The following is a 22,626-nucleotide window of genomic DNA, read 5'->3' as shown; positions in this document are numbered from 1 at the left end:
AAGAATTTGATGTAGTCTAATTTCATCTCTGGCCTCAGGTCTTCCTCATCAACCCGTTCTAAACTCATGGCTCCATGTGATTTGGAAAGGAGCTGGGGCTTGGAGAATGAATCCGCTCTTCATTTATTGAGTGAATGCCTTACAGACAAGGCTCCTGCTGCTGTAGAGAGTGCCCCCTAGTGGTGGGGAGGCAGACTAGGAGCGGCTGCTACAGTTAGAACATTTAACATAGACTGTGATTAAGTTATTTGGGAAATTGAGCGGAGAAAAACCAGCTGAAGTACTGGAGAGAGTTGGCTGCAGTTTAAAACAGGGTGCTGGGTAGGTATTGTGGTGCAGCGGGATAGCTTCTGCTGGGGCACCTGCGTGAGTGCTGGTTCTCTGCGTCCAATCCTGTTTCCTGCTGGTGCATCTTGGGGGCAGCAGATAATGGCTCTAATGCTTGGGCATCTGCCACCCACATGAGAGAGCTGGCTGGAGTTCTGGGCTCCTGGCTTCCACCTGGCTGTTGTGGGCACTAGGAAATTAACCAGTGGATGGAAGGTTCTCTCTATGTCTGCCTTTCAACATAATAAAAACAAACAAGCATTGAAACTATCAAATATGAATAAATCAGCATTAAACTATAGAGTGCTCAAGCAGGCCTTACTGAGCGGGTAGCATGTGATCAGTACGCCTGAAGCACAGACCCTGGTTTGCTGCTTTTACTTGGTAGGTTTTTTACACTGCCTGAAGTCTGCTGACGCTTCAAGTTTATGGTGAAGGCAGCTTTTTAGTTTTACTCCTTTGTCTAACTGAGTCCCCCACTGTCCTGGGTACTGTCCCACATATACAAGAGGCAAGGTGCAGGGATGCCTTCCTCTGCAGAGTGGATTTGCTGGTGTCACTGCCTGCAATGGAATCACTTTCCTTCCCTGATTGCATTGTCCTCCTCATTCCTCAGCACCCTTCCTCCTTTTGTCTGTTCAAGCAATGTTTCCCTGGTTATCTATCAACTCCCACGAAGCCTATTTTTAATTTTATTCTGGGTTTAGATGAAGGGCAAATGCCAAAATATGATATTCCTTTTTATGCCTACTTGCTCCAAATGTAGAAGACAACCAGACAGCCAAGCAAGCAGGCAGATAGGTCTGCATCCCTTCTAAACACTCCCATGCTGGTTTACAGTGTCTCTGTGTGTAACTCCCTAAGAGCTGCAAGGAGGGGACCACACCGTAAGAGTCTTCCGTGTCCACCCAGCTTTCCTTGCCTTGGTGGTCACTCAACTCACTCCTCCCTAGTTCCTGTTTTCTTCTTGTTTGGCTGTCTTCTCAATGAGGGGAATGAAAAATCTTCTTGATATTTCTTGTGTACATTGCTCTCAATTTTTTAATTTTTATTTTTAAAAAGATTTATATTTATTTATTTGAAAGTCAGAGTTACACAGAGAGAGAAGGAGTGGCAGAGACAGAGAGAGAGAGAGAGAGAGAGAGATCTTCCATATGCTGGTTCACTCCCCAATTGGCTGCAAAGACCAGAGCTGTGCCAATCTGAAGCCAAGAGCCAGGAGCTTCTTCTAGGTCTTCAGGCGGGTGCAGGGACCCAAGCACTTGGGCCATCTTCTACTGCTTTCCCAGGCCATAGCAGAGACCTGGATCGGAAGTGGAGCACCCAGGACCTGAACCGGTGCCCATATGGGATGCCGGCACCGCAGGTGGTGCACCACAGCACCATCATTTTTAAATTCATTTTTAAATGCCAAATGGCATTTAAATGAATTTTAAATTCATTTTTAAAATTGCAAATTTTAAATTCAAATTTTTCTTTATTTTAGAGGTAGAAATGTGGTTGGGGGTGGAGAGTGAGAGAGAGGGAGGGAGAGAGGTATCTTCGATCTCCCCACAAACAGCTGGGGCTGGGCCATGCCAGAACCATCAGAAGCTTGGAACTATATCTGGGTCTCCCGTGTGAGTGGCAGGGGCCCAGTACTTGAGCCGCCATCTGCTGCCTCCCAGGGTGGTGGAGCTGAGACTTGAGCCCAGGTACTCCAGTGTGGGATGTGGGTGCCCAAGCTACATCTTAACTACTGTGCTAAATGCCTATGCCTGCTTTCAATTTCTCTTTCTTTCTTTCTTTCTTTCTTTCTTTCTTTCTTTCTTTCTTTCTTTCTTTCTTTCTTTCTTTCTTTCTTTCTTTCTAAGGGGGGGAGATTCATTGAACTTATTTGAAAGAAAGAATTACAGAGAGAGAGGTCTTCCATTCTCTGGTTTACTCCCCAAATGGCCACAACTGCTGGAGCTGAGCCCATACAAAGCCAGGAGCCAGGAGCCTCTTCTGGGTCTCCCATGAGGGTGGAGGGGCCCGAGGGCTTGGGCCATCTTCTACTGCTTTCCCTGGCCATAGCAGAGAGCTGGATTGGAAGTGGAGCAGCCAGGACTTGAACTGGTGCCCATATGAGATGCCGACACTGCAGGCGAGGCTTTACCCACTATGCCACAGCACTGGCCCCAGTATGTATTTCTTTTTTATTAAAAAAATTATTTATTGGCCAGTGCCGCAGCTCACTAGGCTAATCCTCCGCCTTGCGGCGCCGGCACACCGGGTTCTAGTCCCGGTCGGGGCGCCGGATTCTGTCCTGGTTGCCCCTCTTCCAGGCAAGCTCTCTGCTGTGGCCAGGGAGTGCAGTGGAGGATGGCCCAAGTGCTTGGGCCCTGCACCCCGTGGGAGACCAGGATAAGTACCTGGCTCCTGCCTTCGGATCAGTGTGGTGCGCTGGCCGCAGCGCGCCAGCCGCGGCGGCCATTGGAGGGTGAACCAATGGCAAAGGAAGACCTTTCTCTCTGTCTCTGTCTCTCTCACTGTCCACTCTGCCTGTCAAAAAAAATTATTTATCTATTTATTAGAAAGAGGTACAGAGTAGGAGCGGCAGAAGTGTGTGTGTGGGGAGAGAGAGAGAGAGAGAGAGAGATATCTTCTGTCTGCTAGTTCATTCCAAATGGCCGCAGTGACCAAGATGCTGAAGCCAGGAGCCAGGAGCTTCACCCGGGGCACCCAGGTGAGTGCAGGGGTCCAAGGACTTGGGTCGTCTTCCTCTGCTTTCCCAGGTGTATTACTAGGGAGCTGGATCAGAAGAGGAGCAGCTGGGACTTGAACCGGCATCCATATAGGATGCTGGAACTACAGGTGGCGGCTTTACCCACTATGCCACAGCCTGGGCTCCACCAGTATGTATTTCAAACATTATTTTGCATAAAAATGAAAACATCTTTTAATTCCATTTTCCAACTAGTTCCCTCATAGGGAGGGAAAAATAAATTTGGTTAAATAAACATTCCCTGTGTTAAACTGTGTGATTTGACGGACTTCCACCTTTAAGGTTGGCTTCAACTTCATATTGACACAGTGTTCCATACTTAAAAAAAATCCTTTTGTACTTATTTGATTTTATGTTCACAGTAACCTTATAAGGCAAATAGGTCTTACTTATTTCTTTTGGTCAGAATCAGTGGATGAGCCAAACAGTGACTCCTGTCTTCTCCCCTCCCTCTGCTTGTCAACCCCCCCACCCTTCATCACTCCTCCTTCCTTCCATGTCTGCCCCCTTGTTCCAAAAAGGCTCAGCAAGAAGCTGTTGTGGCCTGCACTGTGGCACAGCGGGTTAAAGTCTCTGCCTGTAGTGCCCGTATCCTGTATGAGTGCCGGTTCTAGTCCCGGCTGCTCCATTTTTGATCCAGCTCCCCGCTAATGTGCCTGGGGAAGCAGTTAGAGGATGGCCCAAGTCCTTGGGCCCCTGCACCTGCCTGGGAGACCTGGAAGAGGCTCCTGGCTCCTGGCTTTGGATCAGCCCAGCTCCAGCCATTGTGGCCAACTGGGGAGTGAACCAGTGGATGGAAGACCTCTCTCTCTCTCTCTGCCTCTACCTCTCTCTGTAACTCTTTCAAATAAATAAATAAATAAATCCTTTTTTTAAAAGAAGCTGCCAAGAAAATAAAATGCAAATATAAATAAATAAAAGTAAAAAAAGGTCCCCGGCACTCTTCTTCTTAGACCAGGATCCTTTCCAATCCACATGACACAGTCCTGGGGTACCAGTGCTTACCAAGTGACTGTTACACAGCTCCCTGGAGTAACGCCGAGCAATGCCAACACTGTAGTGGACATTTGTGGTAAGTCACTGTGCTAAAGAACAGGGGAGGGGGACCATGAGACAGCCACCGTCCTGGGCCTTATCAATCCCAAGACAACACGGACTTCTGGGCCAAGGCCCCCTGCTTGTAAGTGCTGGAGAACGGGGCTGGTCCCAGGGCAGTAGATGTGTGGTGCAGGGGAAGCCACATCGCACCTGCAAAGCAGCCAGGCTCTTTTTGGGTCCTTTCTCCTATTTCCAGGAACCCTTTGCACCTTTGGTCAGGGCACAGGACCCTTCTGTGTATACGCGCTGTGTCCTAGACAAGTTCTAAATGCATTAGTTATTTCCACAGTCGAGGGAGGTGGGCAGGACCCTGAGATCCCGGGTCCTGAGCTCCCTACTGCAGTGCCTGCCGGCCCCCCCCCCCCCCCCCCCCCCGTTCCTGAATGTCAGTCTGCGGCCCATCTGCACGCACAGCGCCTTGCGTCTCTCCCCCTGGGGAGACATATGTGCCCTGTGTCTGGCATTTAGGAAGGGAGGAACTCGGGGAAATCATGGAGCCCTCCTGAGGGGACCTCTGTGGGGGGATCCGGCGTCTGTCCTGCGGGAAGCCTGGCTGGAAAGCGCACATGCACACTCCTCTGTGGGCACCTGATCCCCACCGAGTTCAAGTGCAGGAGCGCCCCCTGCAGCACTGGCTTGACCCACCAGCTTCTGCAGCTTGCCGGAAGGATTCCTGGGAAAGGGATGCTACCTTCTCGTTGCTGGCAGCTTAGTGCACGGCAGGTTTATTCTCCTCCTCCTCCTCCTCCTCCTCCTCCTCCTTCTCCTTTCTCCTACTTCTCCTTTTTCTTCTTCCTTTAAATATTTATTTATTTAAAAGGCAGAGTTACAGAGAGAGAGAGAGAGGATCTTCCATTTTATGGTTTACTCCCCAAGTGGACACAATGGCTGGGGCTGGATTAGGCCCCAGCCAGGAACCCGGAACTCTATATGGGTCTCCCATATGAGTGGCAGGGGCCCAAGTACAAGGGCCATCTTTTGCTGCTTTCCCAGGTGCATTAGCAGGGAACTGGATTGGAAGCAGAGCGTCTGGGACTTGAACTGGTGCTTCTGATATGGGATGCTTGCCTTGTGAGCAACGGATATCTTTGCCACAGTTCCAGCCCCATGGTAGATTCATTTAGAGCTGTTATTTCAGTTGGCATTGAGGGGAGAAGCACACCCTTTGCACTCACATGGTGGGGGGCACTTGCTCCCTTGTCATATGCCGGCATTTGTTATAAGACCAGTGACTCCAGACTTCAGATTCTCTTTTATCTGCTTGCCAGCCTCTGTGTAGTAGTTGTGAGAACCCTGTGTGGTACTAGGGATGACTGTGCCACCTGTTGGTAAGTGGGGCTGGGGATAAGGCTAAGCTCCTGTGTGTCCCCAGTTTAGGATCTTAGCCACCAAGTGACAACAGGAAGGAAGCATTCCTGATCTTCTTTTACCTGCTCACGGTGCATTTGCCTCGTTAGCCTGTAAGCTCCTTGAAGGAGGAGTTCCTGTCTCCATGCTCAGTGCTGGAACCTGAGTTCTAGCAGGGGCCCTATCACTAGAGAGGTTTATAAATATTTATGGAACAAAAGAATTGCAAAAAAAAGCTGATCATATTTGATAAAATCTAATTTGGAGGTCATTAGTGCCCTTGGTAAGAAGAGTCTTAGTGTCATGATGAGAGCAGAAACAGAAGTCAGCAAACTGAATGAGAAGTGAGCAGTTAGGGACCATGTCCTACAGACAATGCTTCTGAGGGCTGGGTTTAAAATATACAGTCTTTGAGGTTGGCTTTGTGGCACAACTGGTTAAGCCGCTGCTTGTGTCCTCAGCATCTTATATTGGAGAGCCTGTTCAGACCTGCCTGTTCCACTTGCAATCCACCTCCTTGCTAATGCACCTGGGAAAGCAACAGAAGATGGCCCATGTACTTGGGTCCCTGCCACTCATATGGGAGACCCAGATGGAGTTCTAGGTTTCCTGGCTTCAGCCTGGCCCAGATACGGCTGTTGCGATGGTTTGGAGAGTGAATTCATGAATGGAAGATCTCTTTGTCTGTTTCTCCCCCTGTCTCTGCCTTTCAAGTTAATTAATTAATACATAAATAGATAAATAAAGAATAAAAACATAGGATTTTTTTTTTTTGACAGGCAGAGTGGACAGTGAGAGAGAGAGAGACAGAGAGAAAGGTCTTCCTTTGCCGTTGGTTCACCCTCCAATGGCCGCCGCGGCCGGCGCGCTGCTGCCGGCGCACCGCGCTGATCGGATGGCAGGAGCCAGGAGCCAGGTGCTTTTCCTGGTCTCCCATGGGGTGCAGGGCCCAAGCACCTGGGCCATCCTCCACTGCACTCCCTGGCCACAGCAGAGGGCTGGCCTGGAAGAGGGGCAACCAGGACAGAATCCGGCGCCCCGACCGGGACTAGAACCCGGTGTGCCGGCGCCGCAAGGCGGAGGATTAGCCTAGTGAGCCACGGCGCCGGCCCAAAAACATAGGATCTTGATAGAAAATTGGTGGGTTAGCAAAGCCAACAGATCAGGAGACAGCTGTCATATAAGAGAAAGGTTTTTTTTAAACAGTTCCCATCAAGAAGGAGCTACTCCTCACTGTGTTAGACTGGGTCCTGGAGGGGAGGCTGTCACGGGGAAGCACTGGGGTCAGTCATAAGTCAGAAGGAGAGTGGTGCTGTGGGCAGGAGCCCCGTTGTGGTTCCTAGGGAAAGACTAGATGAGACAGAGTGAGCAAGATTAGGCTTGACTAGTTTGAATAATCTCAGCAGGCTTTGGGCACGGGTATTCTAGTTTTCTGGTACCTGTCCCAGGGAATGAGGACAGGTAGATAGTGCCTGGAATATGGGAACCCTATAAAGGAGTTGGGTGGCTATGTGTGATTGGATTGAGCTGGTTTGGATTTAGCAAGTGCAGGCACGGATGCGTCACTCACTACCTTTGGGAATGGGCCAACTCTGCCAGGGACAATCACTCCAGGGTCAGCGGGGCCCTGGATGTCAAAGCATCCAACTTACAGAAAGCAAAGACAGGCCTAATACACCTCAGCAAAAGGGGGCAGAAAATGGGATGATGGCCAGTGAGGACGCGTGTCATGAGGGTGGGCATTATTTCTTTTTTGGTTAGAAGGTAGTAAAACATGGTTTCATACCTGTAGGATTATTCAAACAGAAGATGGAAAACACCAGAGAGAAAGATGACAACTAAAGGAACGCAGTTCTTGATAAGACAGGCTAGGGGCCAGGCCATGTGCAGGTGGAATGACCCAGAGGGAGGAGGCCTTGATGCCTGGGATTAGGAAAGACTCTCATTGGATGACTTGTGTCTTCTCATGAAGCGAGAAACAAGGCCATCAATAGAAAGGCTGGGAGAGGACATGATAATGGAGGAAGATACCATATGGATGAATGAACTTTCTGGAGAAATGCTGTGAGTGGTGTGTCAGCTTGACCTTGGTGATCATTAATATATTAGGGTTTATCCAGGTGTGTTTTCTCAGCAAGTGTGACCAAGCACTTGGGGAAGATTTTAAGGTAATGATCTTAAGAAATCAAGGAAGGCTGGTAAGTGAACAAGATGGGACAAGACTGCTCAATACAAAGTAGTGGATTTGGTGATTGGATTGCTACTTGGCTTCTGCTGGGCACAAGGGGTGGTTTTGAGCCACTGTGCTTGAAGACTAGGAGTTGTGTAGTCAGTTCCTGGTGTTCACAATGTAAAGAAGGACTTTCTGGAAATAACCGTGTCTTTAAGATGTGAGGCTGGGGGTGCTCGGCTAGGGCAAAGCAAAGTACACGGAGGATGAGGCACTTAAAGAACTAAGGGACCAGGGTGGTGGGGATCACCCGGATGGATTCATAGCTGAGAATAATGACTAGAGTTGGCAAGAGAGTAAGAGTGGGAGATAAGTGCTAAGACTTTCAATGAATGAAAGGGAAGCTTGAAGATGGGCTACTTCTATAACACGGAGAGGAAGATGATCAACCTGAAAGGCACAGGTTTAAGAGAGCAAATGGGTATGGACCCAGTAGATGGGGTCTCCACGTTCCTACAGCTTACATTTTGGTAGAGGTAGACAGACAATTAGCCACCCTGTCAAGTACCTAGTCAGTGACTATTAAACTGTAACAGGCAGTATGCAGAGCCAAGCAGGACAGCAAGATGTGGTGTCTGGTCAGCTGCTGTAGCTGGGATGGTCAGGGAAGACCTCTCTGTCACTGCTGATGAAAGGACCCCTGCCAGGTGAAGTTCCACAGAGAACAGCATCCTTGGAAGAGGATGCAGTTCACTCAGACCCTAAGGCAGAAGTGTGTGTGGTGTTGGAGTGATAGACTGAGCAAGTTGTGAGTGGGGAGGGAAGAAGGACCAGTAGGCAGCAGAGAGTACACTGGAGCTATAAACCAGGGCTTCGTGAGCAAGAAGGAGTGGCAAGATTTTATGCAGTGAGAGTTTTTGGGTAAAGGTGTGATCTTGTTTATGCTTTCAGAAGATCTCTCTAATGGCTGGTGGAGAACAGATTGTAGGATGGTAGGATTAGATCCAGGGAGACCAGTGAGAAGACTGCTTATGATGCCCGGAGTTGAGAGAAATTCCCACAATAAAAAACACACACCTCCAGTTGCTTACATTCGGCTCTGCATGTTGGGAACCCATTCTGCTGCTGAGGGATTCTAAAGATGGAATTCTGAATTGGATTGCTCACCAACTGACTGGTACCAGGAGCCCATCACAGCAGTGGGTACGGTATACCTAGTCTCTGGCATGTGCTGTAAGGGAAATGGCTAATATTGTCTCCTATGTGGAGCAGAAGCAGGGTATAGGTGGGAGGGATATACTGATTCATGGAACATCTTATATTTGAGACATACTGGTGAAAGGGATACTGGAGAAAGAGCTTGTAGGAGCCAAGGAATGCAGCAGCTGTTGCAACATTGCAGACTGTTGCTGAGGCTTTGATGAGAGAACATGTAGGCTTAGGGCAATCAATTTACAGCCAAATGAACTGGAATGCTTCCTTGGAAGTTCAAAAGAGACCTTCATATGCAGCAGAAGGGTGGACAAAGCTGAGGACCAGGTGTGAGACTCAACTGTAAGAGTGGCAAAATTTAAGATTGAATTTCAATCTGTGGCTCCTATGCCAAAGTCATGATTCTGATAGGAAAGGAATGGGATTCTGGGATGGAAATGGATAGATAAATGTGCTGGGAGAACTTGACCCTACAGATTCCCTGGAACTTAAAGTCCTGCAGAAATGGCCACACCCTCTTGCTGGAAGATAGAAACCCCTTTTTGCTTGAAGAGCTGGCAGATAGATGCTTCCAGTGAGAAATTATCTTTCCACAAATTCTCCACTTCTCAGCAATCATCCTTTCTAAGTACTTGGACAAGTGAGACAGCTAAAAGTTGGCATGATTCTCCAGATGAGCACTGAGCCTGCTGATAGAGGAGCAGGGTTTCTTCAAGGAGATGCAAGGCCTGGCTGATGTGTCCTGGGCACGGACTGGGGGAGTGTGCCTGAGAGGGGATCCTTGGACTGCTGGATCAAGGAAGCCAGAGTCTTCAACATTTCAGGGGAGAGTTTCTTAGTACAGGGGCCCTCCCCATGATAAAGGCTTTAATCATCTTACATGAGTCCTGGAAGGTGAACCTCATATCTGCTGGAATGGTTCTTGGGAGCTTGATGATAGCTCACATGACATATGTCAGAACTGTATTGCAGATTATGAAAGAAGGGCTCATAAGGCTTGGAGTCATGAATACACTATAGGAAACCAGAAAAACCCATTACCTAACTGTGTCTTCTGGTTGGGTTGGAGGACTCTTCATTCACCAAAGAGACAGAGGATGGATTGGGGGTAGGGCACAAGAATGGACGAGAAACTCAGTGTGCCTGGTATCTACAGGTGGGGCTGGTGGTTGAACAAGCAGTCCCAGGTGGCTACCAAAAGCCTAGTGTTGTCATTCTTCATGGTGATACATGAATAGCATTTCTTCCAAAGCCCCGGATAAGACAAAAAATTAAGACATCAAATGTACCATGAAATGCTGCACTGGCAATTCACCAAGCAAAGTTAAGAAAGTAAATTAATGACAAGTTTAAAAGTTGGAAAGTAAAGTAAGACTTTCATTATCTTCAGATATATAACTCTCTACATAGAAAATCTATGAGAATCTATGAACACACTATTAGAAATAGTAAGAGAACTAAGCAGGATTGGCTCCAAGACGGACAGTGTTTTTATATACTAGCAACAATAACAAAAATCACAGTTTAAAAGATATATTTGTAATAATAATGATGACAACAAAATAAGGTAAAAAGGAATAAATTTAATGAAAGATGGGAAGACCTTTAGGTTCAAATAGTAAGATTAATTAAGAGGCATAAGAGAAGGCCTAAATAAATTTGGAGCTCAGACCCACACACATGAGCACCTGTAACCCCTGTTTGCTTCCCTTCTTGGAGGATATAGTTCTGGGAGGGTCCTAGCTTAGTGTGTCTTGTCAGGATGGACAATCTGCCTTCAGCAGGCCTGTTTGTCACCTTTGCCATGGTTGTAAATGCCAGCTCTTTCCTCATGAGATTGGAACCACCCCCCCCCCCCCACACACACACACCGCCCCACTCTGGCTCTCTTTCTCTGCTCAGGCCAACTCAGCATCAGGTCCTGCTTGGGATTCTGGTTTCTAGGTTTCTCTTCACCTTTGGCTCATGGCAATTATAAACTCAGCTATGCATTCAGAAGGATAGTCACTGGTTCCTCCTTGTGCTTGCAACAAGCCCTGTGAATGAGCCAAGCTCTGTAGGACACCGTGCACAACTGTGGAGGAGGCAGGTGAAAATGAGGTTAAGGCACAAAGGAAAGCCAGTCCCACCAACCCCCAATACTTAAAACAACTCCTTTGCACACTGAATTACACCCCGACTTTACTTGAACACACATGTAGAATGAATTTCTTCACTTCTTTAATGTCCCCTTCTCACAGCTGCATGGTAGTTGGATGTACTGCCACTGGAGCTGGTCAACCTGGGACAGAACCTGCTATGCCACTGACTACCCAAGTCATCTTGGGCCGCTTACCCAACCACTTTATTTCTTGTTCTTATCTGTAAACTGGGGACAATCATAATACTAGGCTTCTCCACCTGGTAGGATCCAATGAGCTGTTTCTACTAAGAAAAGCACTGACAACGCAGGAGCGGCATGTTAAGTGGTATCTAACTGTGTCAAATCCAACTATTATACACAGTATAATTATAACACTTAACTCACATATTTGGAAGGGTTTATACAAAAATGAGATTTAAAAAAGTCAACTAGGAACTAGGGAGCAGGTGTTTGGCCTAACAGGTAAGTCACCGGTTGGGATGCTCACATCCCATATCAGAATGCCTGGGTTTGAGTTCCAGCTCTACATTTGACTTGAGCTTCTTGCTAATGCACACTCTGTGAGGCAGCAGGCGCTGGCTTGAGGACTTGGGTTTCTGCCACTCATGCAGGAGACCCGGATGGAATTTCCACCTCCAGTCCAGACCCATCTGATGTGGGCATTCAGAGTATGAACCAGAGCATGGGAGCTCTGTCTCACACAAATGAACAATGTTTTTAAAAGGTAAGTTATAAATTCGTTTAAAAAGAAGTATACTTGCTATATCTCATTCAGAACTCTGAATTTTGGAGGCAAGAGGCTCTGTAGGTTATACCATTAACCTTGTAACCAACACTGGGAGCCTCCCATCATTTCTTTGTTTAAAGTGTTCTCTTTTTTCCCTAAATAGCATATTTAAAAAATATTCTTAACACAGTCTGATATTTTCTTTGTCTAAGAAGATGTTATTTTCATTCAAGTTGAGTAAGTACTGCTATACTTTCAATAGCATTCTACCTTGTTTATTTTTTCATTCACTTTATTTTGTGGTTTCCTGATTTTTCCTTTTTGCTGGTTTGATTTACTGTTTATTTTTCAGTAGATAATGATTGGCTTTTTACTTTTTCCCCTGAGCTTGGGAGTTTACTTATCATTTCCTTTAATGATGATGCTCCATCACCACCACTACATGATGGCAGGAGTCCACCTCCTTCCACTGAGACTATTACCCAACTGCTCCCCTTGCCACCTTGCAGGTGATGAACCTTTAACAAGCTGTCACTTCCACATTTTTATCCTTCTCAACCTGGCTGATACCTATGAACACTTTTACTTCTGTCTCCCCATCTTAATATCCAGGTTATATTGAGAGTTCAGTGCATTGGTTCTAAACTATTAGGATTAATATATTTTTAAAAAGATTTATTTGAAAATTTGATTTAGAGAGAGAGAGAGATTTTCCATCCATTGATTCATTCCCCAAATGGCTCCAATGGCCAGGGCTGGGCCAGTCCAAAGCCAACAGCCAGGAGCTTCTTTCCAGGTCTCCCATGTGGGTGCAGGGGCCCCAGCACTTAGGCCATACTCCACTGCTTTTCTAGGTGCATTAGCAGGGAGCTGGATGGGAAGTGGAGCAGCCAGGACTTAAACCAGCACCCATATGGCATGCCAGTGTTGCAGGCAGAGGCTTAACCAACTGTGCCACAGTGCCAGCCCCTAGAGTTAATCTTGCAGTAAGTAGATCTCTTCTGTTTAAGAATCCTTATTTCTTAGATTACACATTTTCAGAAACTAATTTTCAACATGTATTTTCAATATACAAGGGTACTTCAAAAGGTTCCAGGGAAAATAGAATTAAAATATTATTTAGATGCGAAAAAATTAAAATCCACACACATTTTTTCAAAAAACTCATTCTCCATAAACTTTTTGGAGACCCCTTATATACCTGGATCTCAAAATGTTTTGCACTAATCAAATCTTTTAATTCCATTTTCCATGAGCATTTTGAAATTCTCTCATATATTTAACCATATATGTACGCAAAATATTTCCTATGAATGCATGTATATACATATACATGAGTTCGTATGTATTTACTATGTACTATTTCTCTTCCCCAACATCTAAAAGTCTCTGCTTTTAATATTTCTTTTCTTGAGAGCAAAGCCATTTCTCAAAGTTCTTTTTTTTTTTTTTTTTTTTTTTGACAGGCAGAGTGGACAGTGAGAGAGAGAGAGACAGAGAGAAAGGTCTTCCTTTGCCGTTGGTTCACCCTCCAATGGCCGCCGTGGCCGGCGCACCGCACTGATCCGATGGCAGGAGCCAGGAGCCAGGTGCTTTTCCTGGTCTCCCATGGGGTGCAGGGCCCAAGCACCTGGGCCATCCTCCACTGCACTCCCTGGTCACAGCAGAAAGCTGGCCTGGAAGAGGGGCAACCGGAACAGAATCCGGCGCCCCAACTGGGACTAGAACCCGATGTGCTGGCGCCGCTAGGCGGAGGATTAGCCTAGTGAGCCGCGGCGCCGGCCTAAAGTTCTTTTCTTAGGTTCACAGGTGACTTAGTCTCTGGACCAAGCATTTTTACAAATCTCATCTTTCTGATATTGTGTCAGCAACATAACTGCAAACATTTTTCTTCCTCTTTTTCTTTTTAAGATGTATTTATTTGAAAGACAAAGTGACACACAGAGAGGGGGAGACATAGATAGTGAGAAAGTGAGATGAAAAGTGACAGAGAGAGAGAGAGACAGAGCGAGTGAGAGAAAGACATCCACTGTTTCACTCCCTAAATGGCCACAACGACCGAGACTGGGCCAGGCTGAAGCCAGGAGCCAGGAGTTCCATCCTGGTTGCTCATATGGGTGGTAGGGGACCATCTTCCACTGCCTTCCTGAGCACATTAGCTGGGAGCTGCATCAGAAGCAGAGCAGTGAGGACTCAAGAGTTACCCAATATGGGTGCTGGTGTTACAAACAGTGGCTTAACTTGCTGTGTCACAATGCCAGCCCCTGCAGGCAGGTTTCAGTTGTATTTCAGGATACCAAAGGGAGAGCACCCAGCTCCCTTGCTGACCTCTCTGTTCCTTGGAGGACATAGAGGACTCACATGATTCCCCTGGCTCTTCCTGTCCCCCCCAGGGTCATGAGTTTATGCACAGTGAGCTTTCTACAAGACCCACCATATTGCTCATCTGGCCCAGAGATTTTTTTTCCCCAACACTTGTACTTAAGTCAATGCAATGCAGAGGAAAAACTTGACATTGTGGAAGTGGTTGGGATTGTTAGTGGGAGTAGAGAGGATCAGGCAGTGGAAAGGACAGAATCTTGGGCAACACCACTCTCTAAGGGCAGCTGGAGAAAGGAGGGCCCACGAAGAGATCTAAAAGGATGAGACAGGAAGACAGCAGGAGACCCAGGTGATGGAGACTCTCAAGAAGGAAGACGTGGGCAGATGGGTCACATTTAAGAGGAAGGTCATGTGAGTGTTCCATGTGTGTCTTCACAAGCTGGGATCAAGATGTATGAAGCCCCACACTTCAGCAACTCAGGGCCTCATCTGACAAACAGGAGTGCCAGTTCCCTGAGGCCCCTGTTCTATTTCTTAGGATCTTTGGAGTATTTACACAGACTCCAGCAGGTACCCTGGAAGGGTCTGCTGCTTGCTGGTAAGAAAGACAGCTCAGGCCGGTGCCGCGGCTCAACAGGCTAATCCTCCACCTAGTGGTGCCGGCACACCGGGTTCTAGTCCCGGTTGGGGCGCCGGATTCTTTCCCGGTTGCCCGTCTTCCAGGCCAGCTCTCTGCTGTGGCCCGGGAAGGCAGTGGAGGATGGCCCAAGTGCTTGGGCCCTGCACCCCATGGGAGACCAGGAGAAGCACCTGGCTCCTGGCTTCGGATCAGCGCGGTGTGCCGGCCGCAGCATGCCAACCGTGGTGGCCATTGGAGGGTGAACCAATGGCAAAAGGAAGACCTTTCTCTCTGTCTGTCTCTCTCACTATCCACTCTGCCTGTCCAAAAAAAAAAAAAAAAAAAAAAAAAAAAGACAGCTCATTAGCTCAGAGAGCCCCACAATGATCTACTGTATATTCCAGTATATTTGTACTGCTGCTGCTGCTACTATTGCCAGTGCAACTAGAGAATAGCAAATCCAGCCGTGGAAGGGTGCAAACACTAGGGTTGTGCACCATAGACTGTTATGTCAGGTCCAAGCTCCTGTTGTCTGTGCTTGCTTTTGTTAATGCCAGGATACCCAAATTTCTAGAATCCCAAAGAGTGGAGATCAGAGTTTCTCTCCATTTTCTTCCCCTGGCTTCAGTGTAATATATTGGATTTAATTTGACAACTAGATGGAACAATATCTAAGGTTGGATATACCAGGAACAACAATTGGCACTACACACACTCTTAACACTTGGGGTTCAGCAGGAAATACAGGAAGGAAAGAGTGATTTACAAAGAGATTATTTCCGTGGATATGGGAGCGTGCAGGAATACCATGTGGATAGTGCAGGATTCCAGTCCTGGCTGTCACCATCCCAGGTCTGAAGGAGGAAAAGGAAGGAGAGGTGACCACATGGGAAGTGGAGGGACTCACACAGAGTAGACCATCTGGAATAGACATCAGGAATAGTCAGTCCCAATGACTTCCTAGGTATGGTATAAGGGAGCAAGCACCCTGACCTTGTTCTCCTTTCTCCTGCCAACCCCTGGCAAGATTCCTGCAGGCTGAAGCCAAATAAATGCCAACAGGCACAGAAGTCCACTGAGAAGATTCATAGGGAGGAAGACAGCAGGGAGGGGAGAGATGGAGAGTGACTCTTGAGGGGCAATATCATGATCTGCCTCCAGGATACATGGCTTCAATTTATGTCCAACACGTCTCTCACATACAATAAAAATCAAAACGCATGTTGATTGTCAGTCTAGAGTACATGGAAAACCATGTGGAAAACAGGATAGATCCAGGAAGAAATCATGTTGCAGTAGTCTGGATTAAGAGATTCAGGAAATGGAGACAGTGAGTGATAAAGAAGGCTGTGATGATGAGAACTGGGAGATGACCTAGATGTAGGAGACAGCAGATTGTTGCAGATCACAATGATGCTTCCAGTCTTTACTCCTTCCTGTATTCAAACCCGCTGCCACAAAGTTTTCTAGTGCCTTTCCCCTCTATTCTGGACTTAACCAGGGTTGGCTAATAGGGTGTCAGTAGATGATACTCAAGCAACGGCTTGAAATGAGCCTGTGCTTTAGAGCTTTCACTGTTGTGTTTTTGACCTTGCCGTGAGTGTGCACTGTAGCCTGTGGGAAGATTATTAACGTGGAGCAGAACCATGCTGTCCTAATTGCTCCGGATGTAACTAGATTAATAGAAGCCGGTGTAGATCAGATTTATCAGATATATGTGGATGAATCCAGCCAGTATCGGAAGACATCTACCTGATTCTAAAGGTAGGATTCTGTTCCCAAATGTTTATGAGTCTAAGAATTTATGAGTAATAAATATTTATATCTACATACCACTGGCATTTTATAGCTGATTTTTAATGCACCATTATTGAAGTAACCAATAATAGATATAGAGAGTAAACTGATACTAGCAAATTCTCTGAGGATTGGAAGCCTATGTGTAAAATCTGCATCCACACAAGTACTAGAAGAAAGTATGGGTAGAGTGCATATATAATGTGGAGTGTGGAAAAAACTTTCTCATCACACTCAAAATCTCTATGCAGCTTAAACAATAATAAATTTGACTATATAAAATTAAGAAAATTTTTACATGATAAAACACAATCAAGGCCCAAAGTGAAAAGTGATAAACTGGGAGAAAATAATTACAATACACATCATAGATTGAGGACTATCTATGTATATATAATACATACTGTGTACAGAATCCTCAAGAATGAAAGTTAAAGAATTAAATACTCAATAAAAAATGGGCAAAACATATGGAGGGTACAAAACACATAAATGGTCTTGAACAAATGAATAGATGTTCAACTTTTCTGAAAGCTACAAAAGGGCAAATTAAACCACACAGAGATGCCACTTTTCACTTATTATATTGGCAAAAATTCAAAGGCTTGATAAATGCTTTGTTGGTGAGGCCCTAGGGAAAGAGATGCTGATATATTGTCAGTGGAGGTAAACATGATACAACCCTATGGGGTGAAATATGGCACTATCTAACCAAACTACCAATATTTTATACTGTGAAGCAGCAATCCTACCCCATTAATTTATCCTCGAAGCTGCATTTTCAAAAAAAACAAAAACACATACACCCATGTATTCCATACATTGTCTTCTTTACTTCCATTGTGGAGCAAAATCCAATTTCTTCTGGATAATTAGGACCAATCACTCTGGCTAGTACAGTAACTTTTAAATCAATTCAGAGGCACAAGAAACCCACAGTGTTCGGTGGTAGTGTCCAATGAAATTATTATCGGGTCTCCTTGTGGAAACATTCTTGCCTTTGAAACTAAAGTCTCTAGTCCAGAACAACGTAAGATCATAGGGACAGGAAGCAAGAATTTTGCTACTGAGTCCTCAGAGGTAATAGTGAGTGGTGCTTTACCTTGATTCCAGGACTCATGATTCTATCTGTGGGAGAAACAGGTACCATTTAGTGAATGATCATTTGGAATATTTAAGTTTCCTGGATAACATTTCCTCAGCCCTACAAGGTATTGCCAATTAATTGGCACCGTATCTGAATTTTCAAAGGATTATTCCGCTATTCTATCAAGCCAGCTGCTTCAGGATGGTGGGAAACATGGGAAGACCAGTGGATGCCTTGACAGTAGGCATCTTTTGCAGTCTTTTGCTGTGAATTTCTTTGTTAGAAGCGATGTTGTGTGGAATACTATGATAGTGAGTAAGATATTTTGAAGGCCATCTATGATAGACAGAATCGCTGTATGCAGAAGAAGCAGAGACCCAGAGTGAGTGTCTATTCTAGTAAGAACAAATCATGGCTGCTTCCATGAAAGTAGGCAGTGTGATCAATTTACTCTCAGGAAGCTGGGAGATCACTTAGATGAACATTGTATCAGGACTTGATGTTTTTCTTTGCTGTTGTTAGACTGGGGACCCAGTAATGGCTGTAGTCAGATTGGTGATAGTAAGTGGGAGTTGATATCATTGATAACTTCTACCCCTGCCACAATGGCCACTGTGTTCCTTTTGCCCATTGGGTGAAGACAAAGGTGCCTTGGGTCTTCTCATCTTAATTATCAAAATTCTCCTGCAGTGAGCTCAGCCTTTGGTGAATTTTCACATTGAACACGAATGTCTTCATATTTTTTCCCATTCAGAGAGGTTTACATATATGCCTCATTCCCAGACTTCTTTGTCACCTATTTTCCAATCATGATCTTCCAAGTCGATGGCCATAAGCAAATAATTAACTATAACACATGACTCACCAATTTCCTTCCAATAAAGTAAGCAAGCAGGTGCACTGCTTGACGTTCTACTTTGCAGTGGATTTCTCCTAAGATTTTCAATCAAGAATGCCCAACAAAGATACTGTGGAGTAAAATCCACACATGTAAGTACAAGTAGTAGAGTCGTCTCTGTATCAATGAATTCCAGTGCAGCTAGCTGTTTACTTCTGGGTGGTGTCTGCATATTTCATGGAACCATTTGTAAACCAACTTTTCTCTTCCTCTGTCAACTGATTGGGAGCTCCCATGAGGCCGAAGTTATGGACTGCAACTGTTGCACAAGTGGGTATCATGGCTATTTGTACCACTTCCTCATGTATTATTTTTTGTGCCTTCAGGGCTTGTTTGTGGCTAACTTCAACTGTACCATTTCCATTTGGAGAACTGCCTGATCTAATTTTACAGCTTGACTGTTAAGACACATTTAGGTCATGATGTGAGTATTAGATTGCATGGTAACTTGTTGGCCCATGGCTGAGCATTCAGTTACTAATAAGGTTCAGTAACAAGGCAGAGGCTCTTTCTCCAAAGGAAAGATGTTATTTACATAGCCTGGGGACTCCTGATCCAAAATCTGGAGAGTTCCACTGTAGTTCTCCTGTAGAGTGCTGTCAAAGGCTCCCGAATATCATCCCTCTGCCACTGACACTTCATGCACCACTGAAGTGGCTGGATCACATGGCACTTTTCACTAGCAATGTTGAAGAAAAAAAATCACTTGCCACATTAATTTATATGTATCAGGTATAAGACAATGTGTTAATTTTCTCAAGTGATGAAAATACATCTGGGGCATCAGCTGCAGTTGGAATCACCACCCAGGTAAACATAGGATGATCTGTAAATCTCTAAAACCCATGTGTCTTCTGCACAGGCTAAATGGCAAGTTGAATGAAGTGGTGGTGGGAATTCACCTGCATTCTTTAGGTTGTTGATAATGGCACTAATCTCTGCAGTCCTTCCTGGCATGTGGTATTGCTTTTGGCTTACTTTTTAGGTAGAGTCAGTTCTAGTGGCTTCCATATGGCTTTTCCTACCATAATTAACCTCACTCCACTACCCAGAAAACCAATATGGGGCTCCTGTGAGAGGCTGAGTATGTATATTCCAAAATACATTCTGGCACTGTAGAATTGGCCACAGAATGGTTTCACAGGGATCCACCACATCCACTGTGAGCTAGACTTATGCTGAAACTCCATTAGTCAGCTGACTTCTACAGTCCTTACTCTAATTCATGAACCATGGGGAATCCGGGATATCCTAGAATTAGTGCAAGTTCAGAACAATTTTCCAGTAATTCCTGAGAACTCATTTTCCTTTCCTCCATTGCCCTGTCACTCAGGTAAGGGGCCATAGGTTCTTTTGGGGGAAGGCATTGGGAAAATCAACAGTAGGCATTTTGGTGCATTTAGTAGAATCCTTCCTCAAGGGAATCTGTCCTCTCTTTCATTAATGGGGTTCTGACTGTATCCCCTGATTCAGGTATAGGGATTGAATGAGGGGCTGTGACTGTTTTTGTGATTCAAGTTATATCTAGAGATCTTCTATGTATACAAATCAAGCAAGAACCTTAGTAAACTGTGCGTCTATTTCACTTCTGGGGATACCTTGAGCAATCAATCAGCATTGTAGCTCTCTGAAAATCAGACCATTTTTATAACTGCTTTGACTCTTCTGTCTATTACATTAGCCACATCTACATTGTCTTTGGTGTTAGGTGTCATTAGTTGGCCCCTGGCAGTCCAGGATTCAATTTTTATCCTCACTTCACTTATGTTTTCAAATTCAGTGGCTGAACTTTTCTATTTTTGAGCTTCAGAGAAGATTGATCACAGAGCTCTTCAGGAGCATTGGGTTCCCCTTACAAACAGATTCCTCAGAGTTGTGGTGGAAAAGTCTTTTTTCCTGGATCCTCCAGGGTAGATGAGCATGTTTTACATGGCAAATCCAAGTTAGCATTCCAGTATCTCCCAAACCTTTGAATAGTTTTCTCTGTGCTACTTCTTCAGGCAGTCTGGCCTTTCAACTCCACTTAGTGGGCACTACTTTCTGTTCCATGTTGCAGCCAGCCTAGAGCCTTTCTTACTCTTGGAACTACAAATTTCTATCTAGAATCTCTGCTTGTTGGGCCCTATCAGTAAACTTGCTCTGTTCCAACTTCATTCCTTCTTCCATTTTCCCTTTCCACATATATGCCTCCCATTTTTTTTCTCTGTAAATTCAAAAAAGTCATGTAGTTCTTTCGAAGTAGAGCTCACCTCCTCCTCACTGGTCACATTTTACACCTCACCTTTTGTGGATTATTGGGATTTGAATTCATTTCTAGGTGCATTCAAAGAAGGATAAAGAAGGGTGAAGAAAAAGAAAAGAAGGGTAGTGAGGGTGCCTTCTGTTTAGAATCAGCATTATCTCGCATGCAAATGCCTCAGGAGTACCAATACAGATTCTTCAGGCAAAGCAGGCTAATGTATGAGGGGATGGAAGAAAGCTGCTTCTACTGGGAAAGAAGACATAGAAGAATTTAGGATTGCAATAGCCCCAGCTTCATGAGGATCTTTTTGTACAACCCTATTCCCCATTTAGGGTCTCATTACTTCCCATCAATGCCCTCACTTTAGCAGCAGATATCTAGTAAGGTTGGTGCTATGGTCTGAATTTTGGTGTCTCCTTAGGAGTTATATGTTGGAACCGAATCCTCCATGACAGTATTAAGAGCTGAGGCCTCTGGGAAGTGACTAAGTCATGAGTGTTCTGCCCTCATGAATGGGATGAGCAAGATTGAAGGGAGCAACAAGGTATCATGTAGGGAGTAGAGTGGGTCCTTATCAGATGCTGAACTGATGGCACTTTGACCTTGGACTTCCATCCTCCAGAATTAGGAGCAATACATTTCAGCAGTTTATAAGTTGTCCAGTGTAAGTATTTTGCTATAGTATTCTGAATAAGAGGGTTGGGAATTCAATTTGTGTCATAATTAAGCTACTCACAGGATGAGACTCTGGGTTTGGTGTTTGACAATCTCAGCCCTGTGTCTGGAGGAGACGCAGGTTTCTTTCATGCCATCCATAGAAACTTTCAGGTCATTTGAACATCCCTAACCTAGAAAGCAGTGAGCATATCTTCTTCTCTTACTTTGTTCGGTGCAATTAGGAGTTACCAGTCAAAGCAATTATATGCTTCAGTTTGACAAAAATGTTGTAAAGTATCAAAGTTACCCAGAATCTTACCTCTTATTAGTATTTGATTAGGAGTAGACCATGGTTATATTTTGCACATCTCTATCCACCTCATGAACTATTTTTACTGTCTTTGAATCAATTCCAGAAAGTCCAGAATTCATTCAGAAAACTCACTTTTAAGAGTCTGTTTTCTGGGGGAGGATGTTATGGCAAGTGGGCTGTTGCCGTTTGGGATGCCCATATTCCATATTGGAGTGCATAGATAGAGTCTCAGCTGCTCTTCCAATCTGGCTTCCTGCCAATCCACCTGGAAGGCATTGGATGATGGCCAAAGTACTTGTGTTTCTTCCACCCATACAGGAAGCCCAGATGGAGTTCCTGGTTCCTGGCTTTGGTTTAGCCTACCCTTGGCTGCCATGAGAATTTGAAGAGTGAACCAGTGGGTGGAAATTATCTCTTTCTTTGTCTCTCACTTTTTCTCTGTCACTCTGCCATTCAAATAAATCTTTAAAAAAGAGATTCTGTTTTCTGAAACCACTACTTACAACAAATCTATGTTATCCAGGCTTCTCTAGATACACAGAAACAAAATTTATCTATATCATCTATATATACCTATCAATATTCATCTGTATCTAAAGGTGTATTATGCCTGTTTATCTAAAGAAAAAATGTTTATTTTTAATAAGTTAGGTTATAGTTTTCTCTTCTAATTCTGTGAAGAATGTAATTGTTATTTGCAATGGAATTATATTGAATCTGTAAATTGCATTAGGTTATATGGGCATTTTGATAATTCTTCCAAACCATGAACACGAGAGATTTTCCCATGTTTTTGTACCTTCTATTTTTTCACTAGTGATATAATTTTCATTGTAGAGGTCTTTCACATCCTTGATTAAATTTAACCCAAGGCATTCAATATTTTTGTATATTGTGAATGGGATTATTTTTGTAAGTTAT

Source organism: Oryctolagus cuniculus, chromosome 1 (genome assembly GCF_964237555.1).
Source record: "Oryctolagus cuniculus chromosome 1, mOryCun1.1, whole genome shotgun sequence".
NCBI lineage: Eukaryota > Metazoa > Chordata > Mammalia > Lagomorpha > Leporidae > Oryctolagus > Oryctolagus cuniculus.
The sequence above is the reverse complement of the archived record's forward strand: the minus strand, read 5'-3'. Positions refer to the sequence as shown.